Genomic DNA, 25,220 nt, shown 5'->3' with positions numbered 1-25,220 from the left:
GACCAAGACTATATGAGTTATAACATGAGCTGGACAATGATCACTTGAGCAGTTGGGGAAGCCAAATACTTGCTTCTTAATAAGAAAAGAGAAAGCTGATTAATCAGCTGAGTCATCCTGCTCTACTTCAGTGTTGGTATGAATGGCATTCCCTATGGATCGGCCTACACAGAGGGAAATGCCAAACCATAATCAAGACTGAGTGACTGAGTTCAGTCAAATGTTTCAAAATATCACCCATGTGTTTTAGATAAAATAAAAAGTAGGGGTATTCTCAGTCAAGCAGTTAATTGCTTCCTGAAAACTTGTATTGTTCTTCACAATAATTTGAAGATTTTCACTAAGGCTCCCTCCAAGTAGAAGAACTTTATTTCCATTTTATAGGTTTACATTAGGTTACACTGTAATGTACAGATTAACAGACTAGAACATGGCACCTGCCCTCTCTCACATTCTTCTTTCTGAACGATGCTGCAATGTTGCCTTGTTTCTGGGACAGATAATTTGCAGAGCCTCTAGGAATCAAAACAAGTTTTTAGAAGCTTTTCGAAAGATAAATAATACCAACCTACCTAGCCTCTTGCAGATATTACTACTAGCAGCAAAAATCATACCTGGAAGGGAAATGGGGTATTTTAGAGTTAACTCAGTAGGTTTTTCAGTTACTATTTTTAGAGAATTAATCCCAAAAGGATATTTCTATGTTTTTTTTTTCTTACATCTAGCAAAAATTGTTTCAAATAGGAGCTGAAGACAGGTTATGTCAAATTTTTTTGCAAGAGTTTGTCCAGTTGGAAATAACGGTGGTTGTTTAAATACTTGTCTGGTTCCTGATGTGCCCAAGGTTGTGTGCAATGATGAAAAATTTATCATCAGCACATCTGTAAATGAATCATCTTTTTTCCTGCACCCACATGGTTGCACAATTTTATTGACTGCTTGCTTTGATGAATATTTGATATTTGTCATGTGAAGCTATTCCATCACATTTGTAATATCGGAAGTTCCAAGCACACTTAACACCTTAATACGATGTCACAGTTAATGTATTCATAATCATTTTGTGTCCCAATACAATATGACACAGTAGTCTAATTACCAATCATATAAAGATAAAAGTTACAACACAGACATCTGGCTGCAAATCATGCACCTGGATTAAACATTTTCTCATCTGGCTGTACTGTACTATGTAGCACAGACTGTGCAAAGCAGATGGTAGAACCTTAGGTAAGATCCATTATTACAAAGTAAGCAATTACTTCTCTTTCTCTTTTTTTTTTTCAGAGGATCAAGATGATAAATTTATCTCATGCTGATAAGGCTTCACTCAACACAAATGCTGGAAATGGAAGATTCTTCCTTTTCCTTTTTATTTTATGATTTGTTGAATGATGGCATTTCTGGGAGAAAAGTGAAATAAAGCTGAAGGAAATAGGAGAAGGAGGTTAAAGGGTTTTGTCAGAGCTCTTCTTCGTAGTTCAGTTCTGTTTCCTCTGCTTTGTGCCTTACCATGAGTCCATGCTGCATTGCTTCTAGAACAGGTAATTTGGAGCTCCCCCATATGAGTGGGAGAAGTCGGAAGGGATATAAATTCTCATTCCAAATTCACACTGGACCTTTTACTAACAAGTAAAACTTGTTACTAACTCACTCAGAGTTTATAATACTAATTTTCAATTCTGGTTTCCTGTGCTGGGTAACATAAACCAAAAATGGTTTCTTTTTCTACCTTTATGTTCAGCCCTGTGAAGAATGGTATTTGGATTTTGGAAAGAATCTAGGCCCATTTACTCCAAAGCTTATACACTGCACCTACAACTTGTGGTCAGCTGGGAACCTGCTGGTGATAGACATGAGCTATCTGATATGGTTTTGGTCTTTGTTGTCTAGTCATTAGTCACAATAGAGGAAGCATAATAAAATGCATAATCTTTTCCCCACAGAATTATGACTCTAGTTTGTATTTCAGTTTAGTGCAGATCACTCAGCAGTGTGCAGGACAGAATGAGAACAACTGCCTCAACAGAATACCTAAAAATATTTTCCCATAGAGAAAAATAGAAATTGCATCCTTTATGAAATGTATGCATTTGCACAGTAGGTCAAGTGCTAAGTGAACACATTCACAAAGTCTTTGGCACTCTTGGGCAGGCAGGTCAGCATACCATGGCTGGACTTTACACATTCTCTAGCTCCACAAAAAGCATTAAGAAAAGTCTGATTTCAAATCTGTATTTCCATGTTTTGTGTGCCGATATTAATTAGTTCAAATAACCTGACATATTTGAAATTCACTGTCATTGTATCACTTAACACTGTATGTAACCACATATTTCCTTTGTCTGGATATTTGATGTGCACCTCGTCGTATTTATTACAGTATTATTTGTTACTGCTTTTGTCTGTTGAATCAATTGCTAGGAACAATCATAATAGTTACAAGAAAGCAATTTTATTCTGAATTGGAAGGAGGGTAGTTTGCATGAGCATATAGTGGAAAGAGACAAAAGATGACATTTGTAGCCAGATATGACTTATAGTATGAAAATTCTAAATGCTGTTGAAGAGTGAGACTCCACAGATTGTTGTCATAATCATGGCATTAGGAATAGATTTTTCTTTGGTATTTGCCTATTTTTACTACAGCTTTCATCAGATGATGAATACATGACAGTTTTAGATTGTCTAACACAAGAAAAATAAGTTGTTGGGTTTTTTTTAAATAACGTATGCCTAGCAGGTTTCTGACATTAAAATCTTTTTAAAGAGTCCTATTGTGTTTGCATTTAGCATATTTCCACTTTTCTGTGGGGGTTTTTTGGATGAATATTAGGTTCAAAGCAGATAATCGAGTTGTACACCTTACAAGATCATTTTCTGCCTGCTTAAAATCAAAACCAGAGGGAAGTTTTGATGATTAGGTGTGTACCTAGTTTCTGTGCACAGTGTCAGAGTTTAAATATATGTCACTTGGAAATGAGCTTTTGCAAATTTGTTTTATTTCAAAGGTGGAGAAATGAACTTTAAATCTGGCCAACAATATTACGTGAGTTTTTCTGTGGCATTGGAAATGTGTTATTTTCTTAGAAAATATTTTCTTTCACTTTCAAGTGATGGCACGATCATGACTAAATTCAAATTACTTGAATTCTTTTAAAAATTTGAAATATTGAACAAAGGTAAGAAATTCTACAGTTCATTAAATAGTTTTCTACTTTCTTTGCTTTCAATTAGAAAAGGAGGAGTGGGAGAAATGAGAGGGAAAGGGCCACATGCTTTTCTCTCTCAAAACACACAGAGAAAAAAAGTGGTCTTTAGTACAGTCCTTCACAACACTAGTCTGTTTCGCAAAGGCAGTTTACAGTGCGGGAATGCATCCAGGGAGAGCTCATGGATCAAAGTCACTCTAATGCATGTGATTCTGCATGCTTTTGCAAAGCCAGAAACTCACACTTTTGGCGTATGTAAAGTGTCCTGGAATGTGAGGCTGAGCAGTGAACCTTTGCACTCTTCTGTTTACAGCATGTGCCTGAGAAAATGATGGGAGGAGAGTTTGGCAAGAATGACTGGGGCAGGGAGGATTTGGATCTAGGCAGAACAAAAACATAGATGTTGAATATTTATAGCATTGATAAGAAACACCAATAACAAGGAGAGGAATGGAAAGGATTTTTGACATGGAAAATAAAAGCATGCCTAGTTTCTGTGGCTTGACATTTCTGTAAATAAAACATGAGCTACTACACAACTGCATTGCATAACTGAGTACACAGTTCTTGGTTGCTGCGTAGACTTCAAACTGGGTTCAACAAAGAGCATCACCTGTTTTTAGTCTGGTTTAATACAGAAATGACACTTATGAAATGACACTGTCTTGTGAACCCCTGACCCAATGACCCCTGAAATTGTTGAGTGTCGATCACATCTGACAGAAGGTTAGAGGGTTTAAAGCTAATAGGTTTCTACATAAAGATAATACGTTAAAGATAATATGTTTCTACAAGTTTGATGAAAATGCGGGTTAGGTAGAGGTCCTGACCAAAATAAAAACTATGGTGTTAGAGGTCCATTTGATTAGAGAATTTATGTTAAGGCAGGCATGTGTACCTGTATGTCCTAAAAGTTATTCAAACCTCACAGATGCTTGCAAATTTAGTAGACACCAGAAACTCTGACCACCACACAGAGAACAAGGTTTCATTATTTCTGCTGCTTATTGTACTGCTTGTTTTAATACAGTGAAGGCACTGAAGTAAAAATATGAACCCAGAGGAATAGAGAAGGGTAGACCCTTAACTATTTAACATGTGTGTCTGTGACCTGCAGCAACAAATAATATTTGCAATTAATGTAAATATGAAGAGTATGACAAACAAAGAAGAGGAAAAAACTTTTCATAGAGCATTATGGATCGCTTGGTAAACTGAGCATAAGCAAACAACATATGTTATGAAACAGCCGGTATGTGGTAGGAATATAGAGGAATGTCATCCATAGATGAACAAAGAATACCAGCCTTATTTACAGGACTGGAGCCGTTATTATGGGAAGAAGTGAGTATAAAACAACCTTGAATGAATGTTAGATAATTGATTGAAAAATAACTGTCTCCATGCTGTACCCACAGTAAAAAGAGTTAAAACAGGATAAAGAGGCAATTTTCTCTCTGTACTTATTTATTTCTTTTGTCACAGTTTGTGTACTTTTTCCTTCCAGGTAAGAAGTGCAGTTAGTACGATCAGTTTTGCTGAGGGAAATGAATAAAATTGCTAACACTGTGATCAGAAGAAAGAATAATCAACTTGTTCCCCATTAAAGAGAACCCCTTTAACATACTATCAATACATAAGAATGACCGTGCAGGACCAGATGAAAGGCTTATCTTGTTGATCCTGTCTCTGACAGAGGCAAATAGAAAATCCTTAAGGAAGTGTCTAAGAGCAAGATAAGCATATAGTGGTACTTTTCCAACCACACTCCTATCCTTCTGTAGTGTTTGGATGAGCAGCTTTCTGTGCTGGAGGGGTTTTCTGTGTGTTTAAAATCTTCAGCATATTTCCCTTCCATGTACCTGTCTAGCTATTCCTTGAATCCATTTACATTTTTAGCAGCAAAATACCTTGTGACTAGGAGTTCTGCAGCTTAACTACATGGTGTGTGAACAACTGTTTTCTGTTGTTATTGAACCTGTCATCAGGTGGTTCCTTTTGATGCACTTAGCTTTTGTAGTGGAAGAGGCACCAAGCGTCTGAGCCTTCTGAATCTACCCATGATTTTAAGCCCCTTTGGACTTATACTGTTTTGCTTAAGTCCAAAAATACGGTAGTGGGGAGAGCTGAAGAGTTTGGCCTAGTCCCCAGTACAGCAGCCAAATAGTGAGGAAAGAATCTAGCCTGTGAAAGGATACCTTTTTTTATAGATGATGGAAGCACTTAACCTGAACTCTTGGTCAAAGGCAATATATGATAAAAAGAGAAAATACCAAAGCTGATGACTCTGAACTGCAGCGAGCTGGAAAGGAAAAGCAAAAAAGAAACCCCTAAAACAAGACCAAAACCCCCAAACTGACTAATGAGAGAAAGAATGGGTGGCTTCTCATATGGAAAACCTTGCAGGTTTCAAAACAGTAATAAATACAGGCCGTTATCACATGGACATCATCTTTCATCAGTGGAGCCAATTCGAGTCTTACCTAGGAGACTGAATGTCACCCATAATGCTGTTACTTGGTTCTGAGTTCCTTAAACAGCTGCTGTATGGCTGTACTCTGCTCATCCCCAGAATTCTGCATTGATCACATCTATCCAAGAAAATAATATTGCAGAAAGTTTGCTGCTTGTTATTGACTACCCAATCCTAGTCTTGTAGTAACTGGTACTTAGATCCTTCTTTGAGCAGGAAGCTGGACAGATGACCTCCTGAGGTCCCTTACAATTTGATTTATTCTTTGATTCTACACTTCTCAATATTTGAAGGCCATCTTCCTCTCAGGGGACCCTGTATAACTGACTTGCTTAATCTGTATACTGTTTTTTTAACAAAAATTTATTTATGTTTGTCACTTTGAAGTATTTTCCATCTTGAAAGTCCAACACAAAGCTTAGTCCTTTTCTAGATGTGTGAAGATGGTAGCAATAATTAAAAAAAAGAAAGATGTAACTATGCATTTATTTTTCCTGCTACTTAAGAATTCTTAGGAGATCAGAAACAAACAGAAAAGTATACAAATGTGACATTTTCTGGTGATCAGCAATCTGAACAAACTTGTCAAACACGATGCTGTAGGTGGTGTCCATAATTCTACCTGTGTTCATAAAGTGCTAGCATACAAAAAAAAGTCAGAAAGCCATGGAAAACTTAAGATACCCTCTACGTTACTAATTTTGGATATGGAATTTCCTGTTCTCTTACCGGTACATAAGGAGCATATATCCATTGACCACAAAAGACTCTTAAGAGATTTTCTTAATTCAGACAGAAAGCTGTAACTTTTGCAATGCAAAACGTTACCATTGTCGGTGGGCAAGGTAGACAGTAGGGAGTAGTCCCTTTATTCATGTGGGGCACGTGTGCAACATCATTCTCCAGCAAGGCATCTGGTAGAAAATGGAAGTGAAATAAGCCTATACTTGGGTTACTGAAGTTATAACCAAGCAAACCTATGGAAGCTTGATATATTAGTACAAAACAGAATAAACCCAATGGTTACTTGGGAATCCATTGCCTTTCTAGAGAATCCAAAAATCCCTCAAATTTAATGAAATGTAGCTATACAAAGTAAAAGCAACAATCCCTATATCCATGTGCATATTTAGTTCAAAAGAATTAATGTGTTCATGTAATTCAGAACATTTAAATCCCCCTAAGATTATATGCATGCGTATTTGTCTCATAGGTTTTGAGCATTTCACACCCATAGTGTACTTATTCCTTGAGATCTGTAGAGATAAAGAGCAGTAAAATTTGAATGGAGTGTGAAACTCTACTAAATGTGAATTACTAGAAATCATTTATTTTGTTTGTTTCTAACTTACTAAAACCGTAGGAACAAATGGACACAAATTTAAACACAAAAGCAGCATGTACAGTTTGTTTCCTACGGATTTCCAGAAACACAAGCAGAAGCTGATATGGAATGCAATGTAAGTTAGCATACTTCTCTTAGCAAGTGCCCTATAGAACACATTATTTGTGGGTATCTCAGTTTTTAAATGCCCAATTCTCAGTTCCTGGGATCGAATTTCCAAAGCTGTTGTGCTCCCAAACTCCATATTGATTTTCAGATGCTTCAGAACCTGCTAAGTGGGTCCTAAATATGACACACAAATACAGTGCAACTGGAAATTAGTAGCTGCTTTTGAAAAAAAAAATTACCCTTTCTTTTGTAGATCATCCTGCCCTGAAGCAAATTGTCCTATGAAGTCACAGATCTCTGGCCAGCAGCTGCCTGCAGACTGTGCAATGTAGCAGTCCATCAATTGCAGTTAGAAAGTTTGCTTTATACATCTAAATAAGATGAAAAATTTGTACATTTTCAGAGATGGCTATTCTGTGCCCCCTTGCCCATGAGGAAAACTGCCATTGTTGAAAGGCTGCTGTGTAGAAGTGTTAATTTTCAGTCTGAAATAGCAAGCACCAGAAAATTAAGGATATGGACAGCTGCAGAGACAAAAGACATCCATGCTTGCACAACTTGACAGTTAATTCTTACCTACTGACCCACTGCAGCTGATATGCCCTGCTGACCCTCCCTAAAGGCTGCAGTGTAATCGTTTTCATGATTAGTGAAAGTACAGTTCCTAAGTAGGGCTGAATTTATAGTTATATTCATCAGAATTGTGAGTTGTTCTTGAAATGTGTTAAGCAATGAATAGTTCAAATGAGCGATTTGTATGGCTGTGGTAACGCACACGCCTTAAACACCTTACTGGTCTGGGGCTGGTACATAGAGTGTCTCAAAAGGATCGCGAAATGATGGGCAGGAAATGATGCATTTCAGAAAATGCAGGCTGTGTCATTCACCACAGGGCAAATCTCTTTGTGAACAAGCACAGGTCTTTTTTCATACCTGAGTCATCCAGCACATAAAGGCTTCAAAAAAATAAAAGATATGTTTCAAAATAGAAAAACACATATTCTGTGAGCCAGAGCTGTTAAACTTATCATAATCAAAGTAATATATAGCAATGAGGTGCTTGGCAAATTTCCATCACAAAAATTTCTGAACAACTCTTTTTTTTTTTTTTTTTAAAGAGCCTGGATCACATATGGTTGCGTAGATAACAAAATAAAGACAATCCAAGTAAATCAGTGAACCAGACCACAAAAATATCTGTGTCGCCTTTATACCTATACAATACAGAGGGAAAAATACGAAACGATTAAGAATAGGAAAAAAATCAAAATAGTAATTTTTAAACTAGCAAAGCCATACTTAGAAGGTTGTCGAAATAATCTGCTTCTCAGTGGTATTTATACTGGGCTAATTTACTCATTGTAGGTCAGAACTGTCAGAAACAGTCTAATCTTTTATTACTCTTCTGAGCAGTTAACAACTAACTGAGCTAAATCAATTTTTGTTACATACTCTCTAACGCAGGAACATTTCTCACAAATATGGCAGTTCAAAATAAATGACCAACCCTGAGTGTAAGAAGCAGATTGATTTTATCGATTATTCATTCATTTCATTCATTTTATTCCTGGAAGGAGCTTCATATTTGTATAACATAAATGGTCATTATGATTTTGTCAATAATATGTAAACCAAGGCCCAAAACAAAGTCAAATAAATTCTTACCTTCTGTTTGATTTTTTCTGTCTTTGTGCTTGAATCTTTTTCCACTGAAATCAATGGGAGTTTTGATATGTAACAAGTCAATGGGAGTAGAATCTGATCTTTTATTAGCACGTTGTTATGGACCCTATGGGAACAGGAAATTTGATTTTGGAGCCAGGAACATAAATTAAGGAAAGATTTTTTTTGAATTAGTTTAATGGTCTGTGTTCAGTTTCAGAAAATCCCTGAACAAAAGAAGTCTTGAACTACATCAAGTGGTCTGGTTACTGCAGGTATGATTTCTGACAGTGATCAGAGTTGTGTTCAGAAAATATTTGTAGGGACTGTCAGACTGAAGGGAGACTGTGTAAGGGTTTGGGTTGTAAAGTCCAGGCCAGGCAATTCCTCGGGATTTTTGCTATGCGTTGTCACCATCTCACAGTTTCTTCCAGGGAATACCACTATGAAATATGGAAGCCATGTTCATGTGATAAAACTGATCCCAGCAACAGAGAAATGTGAGTCTGATAGATCTTGATTTGGGTCATCTGATAGTGTCAACTATTATGCCATAAAATCTCAAAGCATTGTTGTAAATGCAAGAGCCTAGGAAAAAAAGAAGAAAGGCTCTTTACTGGGAAATAAACATTGCCTCCAAGATAAGGAAGAGTCAAAGGTGTTTCATTCATTGAACAATGGCACAGGAAATTCAAATGATGCTACAGAAGCCTGGCAGTAAAGCCATCAAGCATGTTATTTCAAACTACCTCATGCAGTCATTTTAATTTTGGATTTAGATAATATGCCAGAGAAGTCTCGTTCACATATGTATTTAAGTAGGGCCTGATTTGTACATGCATACAGCAATTTTCATCTTAATAGCTGTATGCAGGCTCAAAATATTGAGCAGTGCTTTGCATATTTTCTCCTGCTGCACAGTAATGGTGTAATCTAAATGTTTTTCACATGAATATAGTCACACAGACATTATGCCTGAAGGTAGTCAAGTACTGTATCTTTCTGTCTCTCATTCTTCTAAACACATGAAAGCAACTGTGCAGCGTGGTGTACTTGGGTGTGCTTCATTTGGAGCTAATGCATTCAGAGACATGCTGACTAGCGAATTGCTGTAGCCAACTCTGTATATCCTTGGTGACTTCTCAACTCTCTGCCAATGCAGTCAGCGTCTTAAGTCTTCATTTGTGTATCCATTAAATTTGATTTCATCCCTTCTCCTGTATCCCCATAATTTTTTACAAGTGCCAGGTGTTAATGTTCCAGTACATCATAACTCATTTGCAAGTACTTAATAATCTCAAAGAAGCAAAATTTGTGGGCACAAAATCCCACTTTTACGCACAGGAAGTTCTGTATAATTGTAGTGTTTCTTTATACATGCTACAGGCTGAAAAACATTCAATGCATCAACCGCAAGTCATCTGCACTTGGGGATAGGTTAGCAAAGTCAGGTTGACATCTCACGTCTCTGCCTTTCAACCTTGGAATATGTTGGCAGTTCTTGGCATTCAGGTTTCACTGCATTGCCATTCTCTGGACTGTTGCATTTTGCAGTGTGATGCAGTTCTCAGAGTGAAAGGTATATTGTCAGTGTAATTAATGATGTAATATTTCCATGCTACTTTTTACTTAGATGTAGGTATAACATTTTTAGTGAAAGCAGTTAGAAAAGATTTGAGTTCAATAATGAGTTTCAAATAAGGTGTAAGCTCCACAAATAAACAGGCCACAAAGTTATGAGATAAAATTGTATTTTCTCATTTGCAGTATATTTCAGTGAATTTCACAAGATCAACCAGTTATGTACTTTCATAGGCCTTTCTCCAATATCTCAGTCATAATCTATTTGGACATTGATTTGCCTGAATAGCTGTAAATCTCAGTCTTTTCTGTAGTGGAAACTTACATCAACATGTGCCTACACCTAATTCTTGAACAAAAATGAAAATAAAGAATGCTATCTTTACCTTTTCGTTTTGCCAGAATCACCATTCTTTCATCAACAAACTAGCAACCCATAGTAAATATTACATAGTCACCTTTTTTCTTGCTAGGGTAGGTCAAGTATTTGAGAGGCTAAAACACTGAGGAGAAGGTTGGGGTGTCTGTACGAGAACAGAAGTTCACCCGGGTCAGTGTTCTGTCTCCTGCAGTAGCTAATAATGTTTAGGGAGTGGTGTATGAATAGGGCAACCATATGGTGATCATCTCCTTGGTGTACTCTCCCACTCAGCAGTCATTTTTGAATCACAGATTTCCTGAACCACAGGTAGTGTCTTTGCTTTTAGTATGTCTGATTACTTTCTGAACCCCTTAGAACTACAATATCCTGTAGAAAGGAATTCCATAGCTCAATTATGCATGGAGAGAGGAACCACCATCTTTTGTTTGCCTTGAACTTGCCACCTGCTAGTTTTATTTCCCTCTCCTCGATTTTTGAACTGGGAGACAAGACAACAGCCATTTCCTTTTAAACATCTGAAGGACAATTATGACTATAAATATCTTCATTATACCCCTCCTCAGCCATCTCTTTTTCAGACTTAGAAATCGTAATCTATGTAGTTTCTCTAAATGCGGAAAATGTTCCAGGCCTTTCATCAGCCTGCACCTTTTCTTGTTTTACTTTATTCTTTTTCTGAGATATAAATGATGATCAGGACTACAAACAATATTCAGAATGTGGGGACAGTACAGGTTTATATCAAGGATCTGAGATTTTCTTTCCAATGACTAAGTTACATAGCTTTAGTATTAGTGGAACTGGGCAGATAAGAGTGCACGTAACTCACGTTAATAGATACTGTGATCTCTTGGCAACAGCAAAAATGATCTTGCTTTGCTTGGCAACATAATTTTTGGTATAAAAACACACACACACAAATGTTTAATGAATTCAGCAGAGCTGCACAAAGGGCATTGTGTCAGGAGAACAAGCCATACGCATCCTATAGGACATCTATCCCAGAGCGGGAGACACTTCTGTCGTAGAAATGCTCTTAAATACATCAGCCTCTGTGACGGGGCTCAAGTCAGATTCAGCATAGAGAGAATTTCCTTCTTACTGTGAAAGAAATGCTGTTGTAGTAACATTGTTACACGTGCCTTTCACTTTCTTTACCATGAGGCAAGTTTCGTGGGAAGAGGTGTTATCTTACATTTTTCTACATAAGTGTATCAGCTGATCTAATAAATGTTTTTGTTCATGGTCACTTTCCGAATAAGCCCTTAAAACTTCTTTTCACGAGAGGGCAGTTGCCGGCAGAGGTCACCATTGCTGTAGCTGGTTTGAAAGGAGTTGAGTTTCACTAGCTTTCACTGGACTGAGATTTGAAGGGTAGGCAAATATTTCTAAACCCACCAATCCAGCATTGACTTTTTCTGTTAAAATATTGAATCTTTTGGAATGAAAGCATTAATTTTATTAACCCTTTATTTTTTATCAGCAGAGTTTGTTCCTAAAATACAGACTAAAAAAAAGGCGGAATTATGTTAACTTCTTAAAATTACCAATATTTTTTCCACATGCCTTTAATTTAATTCAATTAATGCTAATTAATAATTATTCAATATTCTGTTAGTCCTAAAAGCATTTCATAAAGAAACAGAAAACCAGTTAATAGAATTTGCATTTAAAGGAACATTTTTATATGGCCAAAGCCATGGATGGAGCAGTAGGGGAATTTATGGGACTTATTCTATTGATTGTAATAATCTAGTTTTTAAATGCGTTCTATCTGACCCTTGTTCTAGGTATCCCATTAAAGAAAGACATTTTACACTTGAAAATGCTAATCTGAATACATATTTTAGGTATTTTTCTAACCTGATTTTTAAAATTAACATCTTACGGTGATTACATAGACTGCCTAGTTATTCTGTGTAACAATTGTTTACTTAGCGTATGGGTTAGAATGATCCTTTGTGCACATTGTAATTCTCCACTGAACTTAAATGAGGACATCTGAAAAGATAATTTAAGCTTTTGATTGAGAAAATGGACACTGCTTAGCTAAGAGGATGAGAAAAAGAAAGCCACAGTTAACTTTCTTTACTACCTTATTGTGAGACTGAAAGATCCCTTTAGGGTGAGTGGCTGGGATTGATCAAGATGTGAAATCACTATTACTCTACTGCACAGATTCGTCAGGAGGGCTCCTCTCCAGACCTTGCTGAGATTTGTTAGAAAATGATTCATATATATAATTATTAATATATTTAAAGGCCAAATCTTTCATATCATACTCATGTGAATGCTCCATTGTATTTGGTTCTTCATTCCATCACTGTAACCTCTTTGTGAAAGTGCAGAAAATATTGTAACCTTCTGAGTTTCAGACAAATGTGTGAAATGGTAGTTGTCAGTTATTTCAAAAAGCCTGTTTTCTGTAATATCTGCAATAGCTCAGAAGTGCAAAGAGCATGAATGTACAGGCAAGTTAGCTTCCTCTCTATCTTTTTGCAGAGAATTGTCACGTTTTATTTTGGCTTAGCAAAAAAGTGCCCCAAAAGACTTTATTGTGATACTCTAATGCATGAAAACACCCATAAATTATCTGTCTAACAGTTACAACGCAACTTTGAAGTTGTGACAACTTGGAAAAACCAGCCTGACAAGCATGCTCACTTTTGCTGTTTTTCTAAAACTTCTTGAGCATATAAGGAGAGTTTAAAGTGAAGAAAGCAGCTGAAGCACAAACACTTTTTGTTCTCAGCACGCAAATTCCTTCTGTCTCCTTGTCTGGGGTCCCCATTTTTGTCTCTGACTAGTGTATCAGATAAAACAGTGTTATCACCCGGTATAAATCAATAAACATTGTCAGTTTCATCCTGTCACTAACAGGCAGGCAGCAGGGAGTTTGTAAGCTTTTCCAAGTGGACATCCTAGAGGATACACAGTCTCTAGTGTAAACTACTGTTCTGCCTATAGCTAAGAGGTTTCTGCCTTGGGCCAGTCATGCTTTGATTTACCAGAATTCCTATTTATTTATATTAGTAAAGAAGGAAAGGAGTTCTTATCTAGAGTAGAATTATCATAGGGAAAAAAAAGGAAAGTGTTAAGTAAGCCTTAATATTCAGAACAAAGACAGTAAAGAATTTTCATGTAGATGTAACTGCTGTACGATGCAAATAAAACTAAGTTCTCATATACCTGGATAAAAAGAATGAGAATACTACTTACGTTTCTCTAAGATTAAGCTGTTCTTACTAAGATGTTTTTCAAGCTTTAAGCTTAAACACAAATGCTTTATGAACACCTTCCAGATGTGTGTGCAGTTTAACTTGCATTAGTAGATGCAATTTACAGTTTCACTAGCCCATGCTTTTCTTGCAAATGCTATTTTTAAGCAACAGGCACTCCCTATTTCAAAGACATCTGATCTGTTCCTCCTCAAGAGAGCAAAAATCACTGTACAACAAAAAACACATTGGCTAATTTTGAAGATACCAAACTTCCACAACTGGTGCAACAGCCACATTACTTGCTTTGTGAAAACTGACTGTTGTGGGGTCACTCACCTCAGAGCAGTATCACTGGATGCCGGGGGTACAGGGAATCCAGAGGGTTGTCCAGGCCGTTTTGTAGTCTGTAGCACCCCAGTCCGTGGACACTTTCCCAAGCCAGAAGAGCCATTCACATTCCCTCTGCCTTTCCAGCCTCATTCACTGCTCTCAGGGCTCAGCTAGCTGCACTGACTCACAGAAATTAAGCTCCCTCTGGGTCCTAGTGCTGTAAACGTGTGGGAGCTGCACGGACTCGTAGGAATTCAGCCTTTGGCTTGGTGCCTAGTCCATGCAGTGATGCACAGATGTGCAGTGAAAGTTTCAAAGCGTGCACTGGTTGTATGACTATGCATACATAATACTGAGAAAAACCTCCAACTTCCTGGTTCCACTGTCAAGAACTGAAACCCTCTTTAAGGGACGTTTTGTCTTTAGCCTTTCTACTTTGCATCTTAATCCTTGCACTCAATTTAAAGATGAAAGCTCACAGAAACTCGGAGCTCCCTGATGAATGGGTCCTTTTGAAAATCATCTCTAGAGCCCTTTACTCATGTCATAGGTCTATAAACAAACCTATAGGAACACTAATAGTTAACTGGTGAAGCAGTGGACTGGGTTCCCTGCGAAAATTGTGCAGTCCCCATTATCAGCTGTCTTTAACTGGGTCAGCCAAACACTGATCTCGAGTAGCAAAGAAACATTTGACCCTGACTTGGGGCAGAGGAAAAGATTATATAAGAACCCTTCCAGCCATAATATTCTGTGTTTAACATGCTTACCTTAAGCAACAAAGAGATATGGAAATGTTTTCCATTATGTTTGTGGAGGAGGATTAAGTACTTTACAAGGAAACAACAGTGTGTTTTAAGCACTGATATATATAGGAAATAAATGCAAAAGTGAAAAATTTCATAAGATACCAAAAAAAAAAAAAAGCAAGTTGGCTAAAAACTCTACTCTAAAAAAAGTTGGCTGTGTAGAGAATTGTGAAGCAGCCCCTTAGAATTTCATAGTTCTCATTGTGGCCTAGTGTAACCTTTGTGATTACACAGACACAAGGAAAAAAATTAAATCGTCCTAATTGAAAAGCAGACCACTGCATTTTATCTATGTGGAAATTATCGAACATTTTTTGATTCCATCCAGAAGAGGGCAGCCATCTGGAGAGACTTGTCCTTAAAGTCCTTTGGGGAAGGGAAAGATGTGTGAAAGGTACTACATAAAGGCGTAGAGCAAGAAGGCGAAGCAGCTTTGAGGTAATAATGTTTCTTATTTGCCACATGGATATGCTGCTTTCTGAACCTGAAGCAAGCATATCTTCTTATTTTATTAAAACTAGTAGACAAACCTTAAATTTCTTTCCCACAGTGCCAAAGATAACAGTGGCTTCAGTGCTAGACTGTTTCTTGGAGGTGGTGTGCATTTAATATTGCCTGAAATATCCTTAAGGAAATTGCAGCACAAAATGCTTGATGCAAGTGCTAAAATTACCTTCCCAATTTGCCAGGATTATGCAGATTTCTTTGTTTTTTCTAAAAGAAAAATGCTTTGCACACGATAGCAGTCACAGGCCAAAGTGTGATGTCTTCATTTACACAGCCAGCCATCAGAGTTTCTGAAAGTATTGCCTGTAAAACTTGACCTCGGGATTTGGCCTTAGCTTCATATTTCATGGCAGAAATGCCAGGCTATTCTTGTGTTGAGCATTTGTCTTGCTTCATTAGAATATCCTCAGATTAGGACTTTGTGCTGGAAAATTTGAAAGAGCATTATAGCCCATTGTGACTGTAGCAAACAGCATCAAAACAGAGATATAAAAAGAGATGCTTTTTTTTTTCTTTACTTAAAAGTTAGTGCACACTTGTGTTTAGCATCTCTACAATTGATTTATTGGCAAGAGCTGCCTGTTTTTTCTTAAAACTGTGGTCACAAAAGCTCATTTGGACACAGTAATCAGTAATATACTGTGTTTGTACTTAATCTGTATCACAAGCACTTACTTCTGTCTTGAAGAAATCCTCTTCTTCTACCTTATTCTTGTACCTCTTGAGTTTACACCAACAGGCTGATATAAGCGAGCAAGAAAGACAACCACGACAATCCCTGGGAAAAAGCACTACCTTGTATTCTCTTTCTTTATGTTCCCATGTAACCCAAATAAACACCATTTCTAGCTTTTGGAGTAGGTGTGGCCCTACAGGCACAGTAGCAATGCACAGAAGAATGCCTAATCCCAGGTGGACTACTATAGTCTGAACTGAGCGGCTGAAAGCATTGCATAGAGGTCGTGTATCTTTCTCTTTTAGCAGTGGTCTGAAGCACAGATTTAAAGAGAAAAGTCTTACTGCGTGCATGGTTGCTTAACTTTTATCCTCCGTGAGCTGAGGATTTTCTTGCTTTGGCAGGTCACTACATAAAAGGTGAGGGACTGGTAATGTTAGGCTGAGTAAGGAAAAGATGTGCTCTGGAATCGGAGAAGCAGCTGCATAAAGAGAAGTTCTGTGAGCACAGAACTAATGAATCCTGGTTCTCTACAGATCTGCATCCAGTTATTTCTCTGCCTCTAATACAATAATTTCAAGTCTCTCATGATCTCTTGTATGAGCTTCCTTAAACAGTATCTGCAGTTCCCCCTAAGAGTAAATCAATCCAGTGTGTGCCTGAGTACTGCCATGTAGTGCACTAACACATTTCATGTCAGGAAAACAAAAGTGCTCAGACCAAAATGAAGAGCAGCACTGTTGAGAGCGATGACTACAGGTAAAATGTTTTGTGCTCTCCTGACTGGAGGGCTGGCTCTTCTGACTGCTAGGCTGAGTTCAATGTTGCCCTAAGCCCCACAACAGCAACTGTGGATCATCACAGCCTCTTCCTTCCACATCAGCACTTCTGTCCAAGAAAGCTGGAGGGTGGAGGAGGCACAGTGTGTGAAAAAAGTGCCTTATGCTTATGTGGTATGTTTACGATTGTAAGAGGGCTTGAGGACTGTAGGTGGATTCCTCCTGCAGTGTCTTTTGTGCTGCTGAAAGTCTCGGGGAAGGCATTTGAGAAGAAGTGGCTGGGCTTTTCTATTCAGAAGCAACACTCTTCAAGGAAAAAAGCTGCCCAGCATGATGGAAGTCCTCATTTATTTCTGAAATCTTTGTGGGTTTGGAAATAACACAGGTGAGTACAGCTGCTGTTCCTAAAATCTTGGCAATTTAGAGAGGTGTCGGATCGCTGAGAAAGGGGCCCACAAAGCATCAAACAGTTTTCAGAGATCCCGTAAAAGTATAGGGGGATGGGATGAGGTTAACAAGTTTTATTTTCTTCAGAGGCACTTACTTACGTGTGTGTGCGCGAACAGTTACATTCAATACTTCCTTGTAATACTAAGTCTCCACACGAAAAAAGATGTATCAAAAATAACCCACTTCCCCTAGCTGTCCTGGAGGTGCTTTGATGTGAATGCAGGAAAAGTTTTAAGCATCTCAAATGAGGCGTTCAAAGTGTAAGACACTGTCTGTTTTACCTAAAAGAATATTTATCATTTCCAGTTTTAAAAATTTCCAGAAAATAGAACATAGCTGTCTTGTGTAAACTTGTCTGAGAGCTCTCTTCCTAAGGCTAAATTGAATGTAAAGAGATATTAAACTTTTCCCTTAATACTCAGCTGGAGGAATCTTACCCATGTTTGGCTAAGTAGAAGTTAATCAAGAGGTTTGAAGGAGTGATCACAATGCAAATTCTCTTCTTGTGTTAGTTACAAAAAATGAAAAAGTTGATAAAGGAATTAAATGGTCTATTTTGTCTTCATTAGTTTGTGTAGCATTACTTTATAGTATTATGTGTGTGGTAGAAGTTACTAGAAAAAAGCAGAAGCTCACTTATGGGTCATGAATAAATAGGTCAGACAAACAAGTTCATTACTGATTTACTGTAGGACTCAGTCTCCTGTAAATATTTTCTTAACTGTTTCTGCCACATGGCTTCACAGTTGAGTCGATAACACATACAGAATGTAGCTTGGGTGCGTCGGAAAATTGATCTGTACATGATGCATTTCCAATACACTGCAATTCAAACCAAGCGGTGATTAGAAGCGTTCATTTATGGTGAATCATGGAAGTGATTTGCACTAATCTTTTCTTTCTGTTTTGATTAGTTATGTAGTGCACAGTAGAAAGAAACCATTTTACTATAAATGAAAACATCTCAAAAGCCTGAGTTTACTAAAAGCAAAATGTCTGTTGATTGTTCAAGTGCTGTTACAGACAGAATATAATTCTGATGGCAGTGACATATAGACAGAGCAGAGCTATGAGAAAAACTTTACATTACTTTTCAGACTCGGCAGAGATTTTGCCTGATAGTTGTTTGGAAAGATATAGTAACTACAAATATTTCTGGAATACACAAAGCCTACACTTCTGTTGGAATACCTTTTTTATTAACGCCTAGCTATTGGTTGGCAGTGAGGGTTAAGTGAGAGCGTACATGCTATTTAAAATACTAAAGGAACTGTGGATTTTGAGCATCAGCACTCAGATGTTTATTCTATGCTCTTCTGTGAGAGGATCAAAAGTTTTAAGATCTTCTGCTTAGTAGCTGCAAAGTTTTTTCCCAGGATGTAGCTTTTTGCACTTGGCTGAATCAGTCTGAGTTCTCCTTGGAAACCATAAAGAGTTTGTCAGTCAGAGTTCACTAATTGTGGACTTTTGTGTGAGGTCTCTCTCCGTGGACAAAAACCACTTTGATGCAGTTTTATAAGGAGCATACATGATCTGGTGTACCTTTCATATTCATCTCTGTGACAGGAGCATTTCAAGAGCTAGTAAAATGCATGCATCCCCTGTTTTGGGGTTGGTTTTTTTTTGACTGGTTATATGCTACTAACACTGTGCTAGCATTAGTCTTTCTAAGATCCAGAGTCTGACAGCGGTATCCTTTTGGGGGGAATATTAGCACTGTCAGTGAAGCTCATAGCTGTTTAAAGACTCACTCACCCAATGTCAGCATGAAATGAGACCGTTCTTCAGGAGGTGTGGACATGCCACCTGTTGCTGGATAGCGAGACTGTCATTTGCAGATTCCCTGAGAAACCATGGCTTCCAGCATTGCTCCTCTGCTTGCTGCAAAGGATTTGGGACCAGAGAGGAGTATCGACTCTGGCGTAGAATGACTCCTCTCTGCTCTGATCTATGAAACGGGCCTCATGTTTTCTCTTCTTGCTCTCTACTGCTCTTCTACCATGCTCTAATAGAAACTATGTCTCCTTGCAAAGTCTGGCTTCATCACATGTGCATAATGCGCGCTGAGATAATGAGAATAATTTGCCAGTAAGGCCATACTTTGCTCATGACCTTTGGGAGTTGGCAGCCGCTTAAGAGATTTTATATCCACAGGGGATGAGTATTATAATCTGATCCTTTTTGCCATGTTAGTGGGCAAATGACATATGATCATATCAGAATTTTTCCTTCTTTCAGGCTTGCAGTACTGAATCTTCATATACAGCAGAAGGTCTCACTAGAGGCACAGGCGCATTGAATGTGATGTGTATCGGAGTCTGACCTACAGGCAATCCCCACAAGGCAGCATGTTGTACTTGTTCTTAAGGGACGCTTCAGTGGCCCTGAATAGCGAGCGGCTTTGGAACATCACAGGAACTATAAGGACTGTGCCAAAGATTTCTCCCACAGAAGTATCTTCATTTTTCAGCGTGCCCTAAAACATTTCAGGGTGCCCCTTGACCTTCTGTCATAAAGTAGACCACAAGAGGAGAACTCAGTGCTATCAGGGAAGGTTGCCTCGTTGCTTAAATCTAGGGGAGGAGGTGGGACAAACACTTTGGCATTTAAGTTGCTGGTACATAATTTTTTTTTAAGTGTAAAATTAGGCTTTTCATTAAATATCTTTTCCTGCTCTTTGGTCTGAACACGGTCATAAGAGGTCCAGCTTGCTTGGCCCACCTGTTTTTCTATAAACACGCTGCCTAAAACGTCTTTCTCAGGGGCACCAGTTTTGCTAAAAGTTTTTAAGAGAATATTTGAGCTGCAACAGAGGAGACTGAAGTACTAACTAGCAAAATTTCGCCAAGCTATGAAGTTGAGGTAAAAAAAGTAATTTGGTAAAGTTAGCAATTACTCTGTGATAACAGGTATTAATTACATGGCTGCTTTAAAGTTCATCTAGGATTTGTCCAAGCTCTGGTACCAGGACAGGCTTTACAATATCAGCAAATTTCTTGAAATACCTATGCCCTGTAAAAGTTTTCAAGCTACCTGTGCTTTACCATAAATCAGTTACCATGCTAGAGGCCATACTTTGGGGAGAACCACAGATTGCCTCCCAGTCATTCTAGATTTAATTTCCTTAAGTTGAATTCAGTCTTTGAAAAAGAATCCCATCTGCAGGATTCTCCCTGACCAGTGCTTCTCTGTGTTTCTAAGGAGGAGCACGCTTAGGAGTTGTAAAACGTGGTTCTCTGTTCCTAGCACCATTGCATGGCAGTAATTAAAAACAGTACTGTTATTCACTCTTTATATATCAACGCCTGAAAGCGTTAGCTTTGTTAGTCTGTATTCTGTGGTAAATGTACTGGTTTGGGTGTTTTGGGTTTTTTTCCATTAAAGCTTTAGGAACAGAAAAGAGTGTTTAATGACTACAGCAGAATTAGATTAATAAAAAAATGCACTTTGTCCCCAGAAGTGGCAGCAGGAGATAAGATTTACTCACAGTCATTGAAGTAGGGATGTTGAAAGCACACCCCTACCCTAATTCTATTTATATCTGGGTGAACCTGTTGTCCGTGAACTTGTCTGGTTCTTTTTTCAGCCTACAGGCACTATTTGCTTCCACAACCTTTTGTGGCAACAATATCCAGTTCTCTGCCATCTCCTTAAAGTACTTTCTTGTATGTGATCTGAACTGATGTCACGTAAGTTTCAATGAGTGTCCACAAGTTTCAGTAATGTCATGTTTCTTGAACAGCAGTTCCATATTCATCTTATCCACCAACTTCATCATTTTGTAAACCTTCATCATGTCCTGCCCCACCTTCTTCCTCCTCAATCCAAGAAGCCGCAGTCTTTCTAGTCTCTCCTCATAAGGCAGCTGTTTCATCATCTTAATCTCGTTACATGCCTTTCTATGAACCTTTTCTAACTCCACTGTGCCCTTCCTGAGACTAGAACTGCACATAGACTTAGCATGTGGATGCAGAGAGATGCCCCAAGGTTTGTGTAGGTGATTTCTGAGGTATGCATATTTTCTGAGATGTCTAACATTTGCAAACAGTGATGACATCTGATAAAACGATTTTTATGCCCACAGTAGTCAAGCCATCTGTTGCAGTACATGTTCATAAAAACACCAAGGAGCCCCTTCGCCCATGTGAAGAAATAATTTTGATATTCTGCAAGAGTGTATTTCAGCTCATTAGTGTTGCATTATGCAAGTCCTTACAAGCTAGTCACTACAGCTGCTGTTCTGTCATTTATTCTTGTCATAGGGCAATTTTATTTTCAAAATGTTATTTTAATTAAAAAGGAAAATGTGCTTGAAGAGACTGCCACTTTCTGGGGACACATAGGCTTGCATAACCTTATCGAGAGAAACCATCCAAACCTAGAGACCAGATTCACAACAATGAAACGTAAAATGTCTCTTTTCTGCAGTGGCTTTTATTCACTGAAAAGAGCAGTGCTATCACTTTGTCAGGCTGATTTCTAGTTTTTCTGTTGGTTCAAATTCTGCAGATATTGAGAAGGCCTTTCTACTTTCACAGTAGTAAGATCAGACCTGGACTGCAGTTTTCCTTCAGGCACGTGAATTATGTCTTAGACTAGACACCAATCCACCCTACTGAACACCACTCCATGTTGCTAAGGGAAGCTAGTTCTGTCTCTTTTGGAGGGAGCCCATTTTTTTTAAGGCAGTTGTCACTAATAATTTTTTAAACTGCCTTTCTCTTACTAGATATCAGAATATGAATATTATCTGAAAACATGAGGGTTATCCCCTGCATTTATAAGTATTCTCTCACTATGTACTAAGAACACACACAAAGGAAAAATTTCAGTGTCTAGCTATGACGGACCCTAGCTTCTGCACTCAGCTTTAGTCCCTTCAGTACTATCCGGGGGAGGTACAAAGGATGTAGTAGGAAGTCCTGCTATGAAATTAGGAACATAGGCTTAACATCAAACTTGGAGTGAGATGCATTTGACTATTGAGGGTGGGACATTTTAAAATAGCTTAAAGAACGTGCTCAGTTGGAGGGATCCTGCCCTGACACCAGAAGACTCAAAGGATGGACTTGCTCTTCACCATCTCTGTGTCCAGTATCTTCTTGTCTTTAGTGATAAATCTTAAAGAGGCTTTGGGGAAAGGCTGAAAAGAAGTGGAAATGATTGCATTTAAAGCAATGCTCTAAAAGTATTTCATATCATACTTGTCTTCCAGGACCTGAGCTCTGTATTGTGTAACAACAGTGGAACTGGTGAAAGTGTAAAAAGCTGGGACTCCCTGCCAATGCTACAACTTGGCTTTACTACTAAAAAAGGCAGTAAACTGGGAGGGTATATCAAAGAGTGAATTGCTCTGCACTTGCCCTGTTTCTTACACTTGTTTTCTACACATCTTCTGGACGCTTGGAGACCAGACTTCAGGCCAGAACTACCTTTGGACTGAGCCAGTGTGGGAGTGCTTATGTATGTTAAGTTGTTCTGCAGTAAAAGGCATAGTTCTGTGTGTGAGAAGTATTCTAAGTTGAAAACTGAAGGAAGGCACAGCTTTTCAGTTTTGCTATGAGGAAAACTAGGCATGGAGTCAACCCATGGTAGGACTGTAACACTCATGCACCAGGTTTTTCTTTCAATAATACAGACATTGTCTTGTCTTCACCATGATTTTCACCTCTGTATTGCTGGGTAAATCTTCTCAGAGTCTGCAAAATTAAAATCCCTCAGCCTTTATCAGCAGTGAAGTTAAGCTCTCAACTGACTCACTTTCATGTGTCATGGACTTCCTTGCCTTGTGCACTAATGTGAGACCACAAGTATTAACAGGGAGGTGGGGGAGACTGGGGAATACAAAGCTTTAAGGAGAAATAGTGAAACAGCTGTAGTAGAGATGTGGGACGCTGCAGAGGATGAGGTGAAGTAGTGGTGAGAGGCCAGGTGAGATGGCCAGGTGAGATGGGGAGAGAGGAACTCAGAAGAAACAGAAGGCCACTAGTAACCACAAGTCTGTGTTGGCACGGGGAGAAATTAAAAATGTGCATGTGCTGAATTATATTTTTGTATGCTGCACAGTTCTACATAAATAATAGTATTTTCAGCAGGCTAGCAGGAAGTGGGAGAATCTTTGGGGGAAAAACCTTTTTTTCTGGCCAAATCAGGGTAGTGGATCAAGCCTTGAAAATGGGAACAGCTATGCTTTTCAGGGACACTTTCACACACACCCTCTCCCAGGCGTACCATGAAGACACTGTGTGGCATTGTCAGTAGACTTGCAATGCTATAAAGTGAAAGTACATCTGTGAAAGTCAACCATACAAATCAAAATGCAGGTTTAAGACATGCAGCTGTAGCATTAGTTGAAAATGCTCTCTGCATGCACAGGAGGAATCAAAACCAATTTGGGTTTGAAGAAAGCAGGGTTTACTCCGGGACACAATGTGCAGCATTTGCAGATCATTGGACAGCTCAGTCTAGTACAGATCATGCCTTTTTATGGGGACATTCCAGCTCCAAAGAAAGCAAATTCTTCTGAAACACATTGTCTTAGTTAAACTTTTAATATGTTTTGATATTGCTAGCAGCAGCTTTATATAATGCGGTCATGTAGTGCTCAACAAACAAAAACTTGCGTGCTATTGAAGAATTGGAGACTACGGATGAAGTGGATATATTACCCCTACAAGATTTGCACAGTATTTTATACCTGGAATCAATGGGTTAATTACCTTGCCAGCACTGCCTCCGGTCTGGTGAAGTACAGAGTGTTTCAATGAGAATGTTGTTCTGGAAGCAGTGGGAGAAGGCATGTGTTTTCACGGGTTATGAAACTCATGTGGGCCCTCTTTGGATGGCAGGAAGAACCCCACTTAGACCAGATGATCCCCAAATGAGAGACAGTTACTGGTTCTAACCTGGATATCGATCTTATTCCTCCTTTCCTTAATGCAATGCACATGTCATATCCTCTTTCCAAACATGAAGAAGATAAGACTAGAGCAGTCATTGCCATAAAAAGGGGTTTTGATTGTCCGTCCTATGATTGCTCTTTAGAAAAATGTGCAGATAATCAGTATTGCTGAAGGCTCTTGCCTCATTTTGTTTTCGTTCTTGTAATCTGAAAGACCATGCAGTGTAGTCGGTGACTAGACATGGACGTGTAGCTGCCTTGTGGCATCTCCATCATGCCTGGCTTCTGCATGAATATCCAAGATCTGTAGTGTTAAAGGCTTGGCGCTGCATGAGTTGCTGTCATTCTGCTATGTGTCTTGGCACCATTCTCCTTGCTACGCTGTGATTCTTTTGAAATGCTGAACCACATTATGTCTTAAAACCATTCTTCATTATGCAAGAAGGGAGAGTTGGTATTTTGGGTTTTCATCTTCTTACTATTCTCCTCAGGACATGAAAATACAATTTTACATTGCATTTGTCATTCCATAAGCCTTTGTATCATTTGTATCATTCCAAATGCAAGCCATCAGATGGGTGAACTAATTCTGCTTGGAAATTAACCTAGGAATTATATGTGTTACTATATTAAGAGCAGAACTCAAACTTCTAAATCTCACGTAAGACACATGCTTAATGTTTTCCTATAAAGAACAGTTACTAAGGAGTTCTGGAAGTCCAGGGTAACTTACAGGATATTCAAAGAGTGCCTCCCTTATTCTTCAGCTCTGATCCTGATTTTA

General features: G+C 38.4%; 1 protein-coding gene and 1 long non-coding RNA gene across 5 annotated transcripts in view; one reads left to right on the top strand and one right to left on the bottom strand.

The window, feature by feature from the left end:
• Positions 1-14,433, bottom strand: part of NGF (nerve growth factor) — a 36,797-nt gene extending 22,364 nt beyond the window's left edge. For both annotated transcript variants that reach the window (XM_076357881.1, XM_076357882.1), the window contains exons 1-2: positions 14,321-14,433; positions 8,804-8,927 (exon numbers count right to left, since the gene is read on the bottom strand). The gene's annotated coding sequence lies outside the window, so the exon portion shown is untranslated. The remainder of the gene's footprint in view (positions 1-8,803; positions 8,928-14,320) is intronic.
• Positions 1-25,220, top strand: part of LOC143169997 (uncharacterized) — a 124,675-nt gene that overhangs the window by 88,368 nt on the left and 11,087 nt on the right. The gene's annotated exons all lie outside the window — the stretch shown is intronic.

This window comes from Aptenodytes patagonicus, chromosome 22 (assembly GCF_965638725.1).
Source record: "Aptenodytes patagonicus chromosome 22, bAptPat1.pri.cur, whole genome shotgun sequence".
In the NCBI taxonomy this organism is placed as follows: Eukaryota; Metazoa; Chordata; class Aves; order Sphenisciformes; family Spheniscidae; genus Aptenodytes; species Aptenodytes patagonicus.
Note: the sequence above shows the minus strand (reverse complement) of the source record. Positions and strands in the feature narration are given on the sequence as shown.